Source organism: Parasteatoda tepidariorum, chromosome 12, assembly GCF_982258835.1.
Source record: "Parasteatoda tepidariorum strain Cologne lab strain chromosome 12, Ptep-v5.0, whole genome shotgun sequence".
Classification (NCBI taxonomy): Eukaryota; Metazoa; Arthropoda; class Arachnida; order Araneae; family Theridiidae; genus Parasteatoda; species Parasteatoda tepidariorum.
In genome coordinates this window covers 14,624,819-14,635,216 of record NC_141766.1, presented here as the reverse complement: position 1 = coordinate 14,635,216, position 10,398 = coordinate 14,624,819, and positions in this window count along the sequence as shown.

The window sequence follows — 10,398 nt, the reverse complement described above, 5'->3', positions numbered from 1 at the left end:
ATATTTTAAGTTACGAAATCAGACACAAAAATGTACTTTCTCTGAATATTCGGATTTGAATTTTTGCCCTCACAATATAGGGGCTAGCAGCAATTTGAGAATTATGGACCCAATAGTTTTGTCAGGAGTGTGATCCAGAGATTGGACCCCTTAATGTTTATTTTACTTTATGTGTATTTTCTCATATCTCGCAAAGTTTTCAAAAAAAAAATTTTCTTTTGTTCAGAGCATAAAATTTGTTTATCCAAAAATAATTTCATGCAGAAAGTAACTAGCAGTAGATATTTAGTATCTTTTGTTATTTTATTAAATAATAGCTGGAAATATAGTTGGAAATTGTAAGATATATACAAATTTTTATATCATTTTAAAGAATGCAATTTTGAATGGCGAAATACGAAATTTGAGTGGAAATGTCTAATAGTTCCTGAGAAGTCGAATTTTAGAAATACGACTTTTTCAAAGTTCAAATAATAACAGAAATATTTAATGGTATTTAAATAATTGAGCCCGGTCCAACGTGTCCCTCGTTTAAACCTTCCCTGTCTCCCCACAATATATATATATATATATATATATATATCGTTTGAGGTATATATATATATATATATATATATATATATATATATATATATATATATATATATATATATATATATATATATATATACATCGAAGAGCCATTACATTATGACCACCCCCTCCATCTATAACAGTGGGCTCGCCCAGGTTTTCATGGATTCTCGCCCAGGAACAATGTTTTCATGGGACACATTAGGACCCATAATCCTCATAGAACAATCCCTGACGTCTGTAAGCTACTTGAACATAGTTGTAGACCAGGTTCACCCATTCAAGGCAGCAGTTTTTCCTGCGGGGGATGGTGTTTACCAACAGGATAATGCATTAGGGTCGAATCGTCATGGATTGGTTCGAGGAACATTCCAGTGACTTTCAAGTCATGTCTTGGCCCCCAAATTCACATGACCTTAATCCAATAGAGCATTTGTGGTTCTACTTGGAAAACCAAATTCGTGCTGCCACGCTATCCCCTCGCAATGTGAGGGAATTGCAGGACCAGTTGGTGAGTGCTTGGTACCAGATACCTCAGACTACCTATCAGTACCTTGTGGAACCAATGCCACGGCGGGTGCTAGTAGTTTTGAAGGCTAAAGGTGGTCCTACATGTTATTAGCGGGGTGGTCATAATGTAATGGCTCTTCGGTGTATATATATATATTGTGTATAACAAAATTATAACATCATTGCGATTTTTGTGATTTTTAATACATATAAGTAATATAAATTTAAGGAAAAACAAAATGCATGCACATAAGTTTTATGCGATATATTTAAATATGAATACTCTGTCAACAATATCAAGATTTTTCCACTTGAAATATCTGTTACAAAAATATAAAAACACCAGTTGAAATCAACTTTTTTACGAAATTAAAAGGATGTTTTGGATGACTTCAAATAAGCGATTTTTCATCGACTCGATCAAATTTTTAAGCTAAGTTTCAGGAATTTTGTGCCACTCATGAAAGCTTCTTCCAGGTCGTAAACTGAATATTGGCGGTTATTTGCATGCACTTGTCCAGCCAAGTAGCCTCCAAAAGTTTTTTGTAGGATTAGGATCAGGACTATTGTTGGCCAGCTTAGGACCTCCGTTTTTTCTTTCGGAAACCAATTTTTAGTTGATTGGTACGGATGGCATTTCGCATTGTCTTTCTGAAATTTACAGTCTGAACATCCTAGAAAGTAAGATATGGACCAAAAGGTATAAGGTGTTGGTAAAATCCATTTTTTTTTAAATTCGCCGAAGGTTGCATTTATCATGCAGGAGCTTCCCAGACCATATACCAAGCCACCACCCATCTGTCTATCGAAGATATCACTTTCTGTTCGCAAATAATGCCAGTAGTAATTATTATGCGGATCATTCAAATTGAACTTTTTCTCATCTGAAAAAATAACATTTTTTATAAAGCATCTCAGGTCATGATTTCTTCGGCTCACCTCAGACTCGTTTCTTTATGATACTTTGATAGTCTTGGCTTTCATTTTAATTTTCGAAATACAGCATTCGAATTTGATCCCTAAGTGCGCCCGACTGTTGAATGGGAGATCGTTAAATTCGATTGCTGAGTTATTTTGCAAGTAGACAAGTTCTATTTCGTTGCAAGTTTGAAAATGTATATATTTCTTAGTGCTGATAAGTTACGCTACCTACAAGATCTTTTAGATTTTTCATAAGTACCTCTTTTGGTTTAAACATTATGAGCAACAGTGCTAGAACGTTTATTTAACTTAAATATTTCGCGTTCTGACTTTCCAGAACCTTTAAAAAACCAAATTTTTCGAACAATTAGCTGAGATAATAATTTTTTGCTAAGCATTGTGAATTTTTTGCGAAAACAAATATATTAAATTCTTATTTTCTTTATAATATCATTATTTGCTTTTTCTGTTATGCAAAGTTACACTTTACATAGCATTTTCAAAGAAAAGAATAAAGAAGAGTTGAAAAACTCAAACAATTTTGAAAAAAGAAATAGGTGTTTTTATACTTATGTAACAGGCAGATTTTAAAAAATCCTTTGCTTTATAGGGGCCACCCTTGCTTTAAAGGGCAGCTGATGCCACTAAAGGTTCCAGAGAAGAAGGGCGGAAAAATCAAATTAGATTTATTTAAAATTTTTGAAAAAGTAACCCGTTTCTCATGTTTAATGTTTTACTTTGTACTGTTTAACACGAAAAGAAAGTATGCGGATAGTTCGGAAATACAATAATTATTTCTTCGAATCAATCGGATAATAAGAATAGCCAAGAAATCCTTCTCGATTTCATTCTTAATATTTACTACAATACGTTCATTTTGTGGGATTTAATAATATGTGTTTAAAAATTACGACTTTGTTTTGGTTTTTAATTTAAATATTCGAGAAAATACAATAATTATTTCTTCGAATCAATCAGATAATAGGAATAGCAAAGAAATGTTTCTCGATTTCATTCCTAATATTTACTACAATGCGTTCATTTTGTGAGATTTAATAAGATTTGTTTAAAAATTACAAGTATGTTTTTGTTTTCAATTTAATTATTCGAGAAAATACAATAATTATTTCTTCGAATCAATCAGATAATAGGAATAGCAAAGAAATGTTTCTCGATTTCATTCCTAATATTTACTACAATGCGTTCATTTTGTGAGATTTAATAAGATTTGTTTAAAAATTACAAGTATGTTTTTGCTTTCAATTTAACTATTCGAGAAAATACAATAATTATTTCTTCGAATCAATCAGATAATAGGAATAGCAAAGAAATGTTTCTCGATTTCATTCCTAATATTTACTACAATGCGTTCATTTTGTGAGATTTAATAAGATTTGCTTAAAAATTACAAGTATGTTTTTGTTTTCAATTTAATTATTCGAGAAAATACAATAATTATTTCTTCGAATCAATCAGATTATAGGAATAGCAAAGAAATGCTGCTCGATTTCATTCTTAAAATTTACTATAATGCGCTCATTTTGTGAGATTTAATAATATGATTTGTTTAAAAACCACTTGAATGTTTTTATTTTCAAATTAATTATTGAATTATTTTAGGTTTTTCTTTTAACATATTGCGTCAAATCAACCTTTTACACGTCAACTTTATCCATCTATTTATCTCTCACTATCTCTGTATATATATATATATATATATATATATATATATATATATATATATATATATATATATATATATATATATATATATATATATATATATATATATATATATATATATATATATATATATATATATATATATATATATATATATATATATATATATATATATATATATATATATATATATATATATATATATATATATATATATATATATATATATATATATATATATTATATATATATTATATATATATATATATATATATATATATTATATATATATTATATATATATATATATATATATATATATATATATATATATAATCGGGCAGGGACAGTTTCGCCTTGTAACCCATAATTTACAATTTACATCTCCTGAAAAAGAGATAGAAAGGAAATAGTTGAACTTTTTCGTGTAGATAGTCCAAATAAATGTTATCTTTTCGAAATAACCGCAAGAGAAATTTTCCTTTTGATCAAGTATTAAATTGAAGTTGAATTGACTGTTCTATTGTTAAAAATGTAATATTACAAAAAGAAACGAGTTTTATCGATTTATTGCGCACGAAAGCAACGGGCTTTAAATATTACATCTAAATTTGTATAAAAAATACATCGCTTTTCAATATTAAGTTATGTTTGAGAAAATCGAAATGGAAATTCAGTGATTTTGAACTGAGAGGAAATCATTATTCTTCAATAAAATCATTTTATTTTTCGACAATCTTTCTAGCTTTTTTGTTTATAAATTAAATAAAAAATATCTTGCATTCAATTTCCAAAACTAATTTTTTAAACTACTTTTATATTTCTGTAATCATGCAAACATGTAAAAACTTTAGTGTCCTTAAAGTATTATATTTGAAAGACCGAAAAAAATTCAATAATTTCAGTGATATTAAGATATTTAATGAAATGAGGTGATCCTTAATTGCATTTAATATATAATTTAGAATGCTTGTGAAAAATCAAATAAAAAAGACACTTAGTAGAGGAGGCTAATTAATATTTAAACGAGGAAAATGTTATTGACTTTTCGCGATCATCTGCAAAAGAAAACTAATTTTATTCAAACCTGTTTGATTGCCTGAGAAAAAAGAGAAGTATTGAATGTGGTTATTAGGAGCATCTCCGATTTTCATCAGGATATCAGAGGGCTCATAAAGTTTTTTTTACCGTTTTCCTCACTAATAATTTGTTGGACAATTATAGCAATTACGATTTGCTTAAATGCTAAGCGTATACCTTAAATGACTTGATTTTTGATAAGGATTCTGAAAATATATATTAAAGGCGTTAATTACAGAACATCTTATATATTAATTAAAAATGAGTTTCACATTGAAAGCATGCCTTGTGTATTTACAAAGCATCAATAACGTCTTAAATAAGTGAAAAAATAAACAGTTCTCGAAGCAAATTCATTTAGGAAGGGATTAACTCCATACTATTACTGTGTTTGCTTGAATTTATTTTCTGCTGCGAATAATACCTATAAATCAATGATAAATAATTAAAAAACAACTGATGACCAACGACTGACAAAAATTGCATCAAATGGGATTTTCCGTTATTCAAATATTTTTAAAACTACAATGTGTGTGAGAGAGAGGGAGAAAGAGAGAGAGAGATTTTCCATTATTATTCTTTGATTTACGCGTTTACTATCAGTCGAATTAAATGTACTGAAGCTGGAAATTATGAGAGTAAAAAGCTATGCTTTTTCACACGAATTTACAACAATAATAATTTTTTTTTTACTTTAAATATTTTCCTGTATATGATATCCATGAAAATTAGCGTATCTTGAAAAGTAGTCAGAAAGTTTTACATACGTAAGTACAAGTTTTATAAAAAAAACGGGATTAAAAGATAAAAGTAAAAAGATCATTTACAGAAGAAAAAAGACAAACTAATGGAGATTTCAGTAACCAATTGGGCAACCTCTTGTGCAAACGCAAGATGCGCATTGGGGCATCATGTCCTGCGGTTTCAAGTTCCCTGGTTGATGCAAGAACACCACTAAATCATCGCCTCCTACATCAGGAAGCCTCCACACGGGATTTTATAAGTAGTCTGTGCAGATTATTTAAAAAGAGAACCAGTTGTGCGCATGAACCCAAATTCTATTTCAAAAGTACTTCAGCGAAATTTATCACATATACTTGAGAATTGAATCTGTAGTAGTTGGCAAGTAAATAAGACAAACCAATCATATTAAAAAATGAAACAAATTTTTATATATATATATATATATATTTGCAACCACTATCTTATTTTTACTAGATTTTCTATTAAATGCTTCTTTCGTAGTCCCGCAGTGGACTGATCGACAAGACACGGTTCCCAGCAGATCACCGAAGTCAAGCATCACTGGCTGCTGTCAGTGTGCGGGTGGGTGACCACTTGGATCAGTCTGCGTACGGGCCGAGGGTGTGCGGTATGTGCTATCGTAAAGTGCTCAACTTCGCGCAGGTCGTCGGGCTACCGAAGCGGGGGTGCCATCCCCTCCGCAGAGGATCAAAATTGTGATGGCATGTCTTCGGGATGTCATCCTCCGGGATGTTTCCCAGACCGTCGCCAATAGCCCATTGTGCAGCTCTAGTGCGACGTAAATTAACAACAACAACAACAAGCTTCTTTCGTAAACTTGTTCACCTTCATAGTGGTCTGATGACTACCTTTAAAAAAACGGTGTGGAGGCTTTCAGTTATAGGAGGCGTTGACTAAACCGACTAAACCAACGCCTCCTATAACTGAAAGCCTTCACACGGTTTTTTTGTAGGCAGTCCGATCAGACCACTATGAAGTTTACGAAAGAAGCATTTAATAGAAAATCTAGTAAAAATAAGATAGTGATGGTAGCAAATATATCTATCTAAAAATTTGCTTAATTTTTTAATATGATTGGTTTGTCTTATTTACTTGCCAACTACCACAGATTCAATTCTTAAGTATATATGATAAATTTCTCTCAATTACTTTATAAAAGGAATTTGGATTCATGCCTACAACTGGTTTACTTTTTAAATATTCTGTGCGGACTACTTATAAAAAACCATGTGGAGGTTTTCTGGTGTAGGAGGTAACGACTAAACTCGGAGACTGTCTGATTTGCCGTCCCAAATGTGCTCATTTGATGACAAATCTGGGGATCGAGCAGGCCGGGAATGTGAGGATATATAATAGATATAGAACCAGGATATATATATATATATATATATATATATATATATATATATATATATAAAAATAATATTGTACACATTTTAGTGCCACCATATTTAGGGTTGAGGTAAGCTAAAAATGCTTACAATGCATTAGTTTTTATAGTTTTACTTAATTATTTATTCATTTTTTTTGTTTGTTTACTAACAACACATATTTTCAAGTGCATTAGAATTAATTTAATGGCTTCATTGCAAAATTTAATTTAAAAAGCAAACATATTTTTAACAAAATACTCAGTCAAATTCTAGTTCAAATTTTGCTCCCAAGTTTGATAAACTTGTTTTCTTATCTAAAAAATAAAGTTCACTAAGTTTCAACAAAATTGGGTAATATTTAGAGGTCACTCAATCCCTTTAATTTTTTCTAAAGTAACTAATTTAATTTTTCTAAAGTGTGAAATGAATATTTCTGTCAAATTCGACACATTTTTTGAGTTAAGATTGAAATTAGAATAATAAGAACAAAGGAAATCAAGCAATAACATCTGTATTCAAAATCTGACTAAAACTTAGAATAATGAATTTTGGAAAAATATAATGTGTTAGGTTACTATTAAAGACAGCATTGAAAAGTATATATTTTATTGTATATAATTGGAATTTAAATTAAATATAACATACGTAATTCACAAAATTAAAACTTAATACATAAGAAAAAAATATGATATAATATTTATTTCGCGAAAGTTTTCTTTGAAAAAGTTTTCTATCTTTGACGATGATTTGCAACTACTTGAAAAAGGTACGGCTTTTGTTCTTCATCTTTGGTTCAAGTTTCATTGTATTAAACTTATTTCACGTTCTTCAGTTTCATTTTTGATTTTGCCTCTCGATCAATACGGCATCTTTTTTTCCAGGGACTAGAATAATTGGCGAGAAAGGATGCGGATTTCTCGCATCCTTTGTCTGATCAAAAAAATTTGTTTTTTTGTAACGAATTCTAAGTTTACTTTCAGTAATATATCAGTAAATTCGGATATGTGTTTGCAGATAGTATTCGATTCAGAACCATTTTTGTTCGAGGTGTTCTGAGAAGTTCTACAAATATCTGCAAAAATTTTTACAGGCTGTTTCAACTATCAATTTTTTCGAATCTATATTTTAAAAAATTAAATGTCATTGTAAGGATATTTGCAAAGGTTCCAATTTTTAATGTAAGCGGCATAATAGTATTTCTCCCATAACATCCTTTTAGTAGTTCTTCCCTTTTTTTTCATGTGCTCGATCCATTTTTCCACCAATACTACACTTTTTTTTTGTTTTTTCCTTCAAAAATACTTATTTTTCTTTTTTCAAGACTTCGGCTTTAGTAGCAGACAAGTCGAAAAGTTTTCCTATTTCTGTTCATTTAATTTATCAATTTTATACAGTCGATTTTAAGAAGTTGATATTTATTGTTTTTAATTCTTTGAAAAGCATGAATCATTTCGTTTTGTAGGTATTTTTACATCATCCCAAACAGCATATTTTCATACGTACATTTTATTTTATTTTATCAGCGGCATTGAACAGCCGATCTAATTTTGAGTTAACGATTGAATCAACTCCGAAGCCTTGGAAGTTTTAACACAATCCCGAAGACAAGGCAACTCCTGGAAAAATTATTTTATGAAAATTGCTTGTGTGGAGGATATTTTTGATAGAACTAACCCGCATTTGCATTACTTGGTGAGGAAAACCACGAAAACCTCCCACGGTTAGTCTGATGGAAAGGGGACTCTAACCCATGATCTATCTGCCACTGAGGATATTTTACGTCAGCACTGTGGCCGGTGCAAGCCGGGTGCGGAATTCGTATCGACAGTCTTCGCAGGGATTCGAAACCGGTACACCCAAGTGGAAAACGAACGCTCTATCCCCTTATCCAGCACCGCTCTCTCATACGTACATTTTATTTTATTTTATTTTATTTTATTTCATAGCAGCATTGAACAGAAGACCCATTTTTGGGTTTACGACTGCTATTGTTCAACTCATGTTGTCACATGTCGTGTTGTGACATGAGTTGTTGTCACAACTCATGTTGTCACATGTCGTGCTGTGACATGAGTTGTTGTCACAACTCATGTTGTCACATGTTGGATATATTTCTGTGACACATGTCACAGAAGAACAAGGAAGCCCCCTCTAATATAATAAATAAATAATATAAACGTTTGTAATTAGATCTGAAGTATGGCACATTACGACATGTGACAGCATGAGTTGAACAATAGTATTCGTAAACCCAAAAATGGGTCTTCTGTTCAATGCTGTTATGAAATAAAATAAAATAAAATAAAATAAAATGTACATATGAGAGAGCGGTGCTGGATAAGGGGATAGAGCGTTCGTTTTCCACTTGGGTGTACCGGTTTCGAACCCTTACGAAGACTGTCGATACGAATTCCGCACCCGGCTTGCACCGGCCACAGTGCTGACGTAAAATATCCTCAGTGGCAGATAGATCATGGGTTAGAGTCCCCTTTCCATCAGACTAACCGTGGGAGGTTTTCGTGGTTTTCCTCACCAAGTAATGCAAATGCGGGTTAGTTCTATCAAAAATGAACTGCTTGTGCACTTTTTTCTTTTTGAAAAACGTAACTATTCTTTTAAAAGGAAGTTAAAAAATGCTTTCATGACATAACTAAACAATGTAATTTTAAATGACCAAAAAAAAAAAAGAAATTTAAACGAAATCTGTAGAATAGTTTCTAAATAAGAAATTTAAAATCGGCAGCATTTTTAAATTTTGTCTCTCATTTTGTTCAAATTTTATATTTCGGTATTTAAAATGACAGTTGTTTCAAATAATGTAAAGGTTTGTTTTCCCAACAATTAAGTTCTTTTCCCCTCAAACATTATTACATTGAACAGTAAAAAATAATAAATAATAATAAATATTCATATTTTCATGAAAATATCTTTAAATAAATGAGATTTGCTTCCTAAAAGTTTTTGATTAAATTAAATAATTCCAGATGTATAGAAAAATAATCAAAAACTTATAATTAGTTTAAAAGGGTCAAAACTTTCCACTGCTTTTCTCTTTACTATGAATTACTTTCCGGATCGTGGCTATTCCCCCGATTTTACGAGTCAAAAATCAAGAGAAAGTACGTTTTTATGTCTAAATTCGTAACTTAAAATATCATATGCGAAAATTAATTATCAAGTTCAACACGTTACAGCACTCTTTTAAATTGGCGGTTGGCCTCAGAAACATATTTTTTTTTTTTCATTTGCTTATGACTGCCATATAAAATTGAGTGTTAGTCGTATGTTTGGAGGGGGAAATTTTTACGTTTTCTCACATTTTTTCCGTGAAAACACTTGACGGTATTTGTTTTTATTACTTTAAAAACGATATGTAATCCGGAGTATTAAATTTTTTTAACGCTGTAATTAACAAATAAATTATTCAATTAACGGATAAATACATTAGTACACTTCTTACTAATAACTTTCCTTTTCATTAATTAAAATGTGCA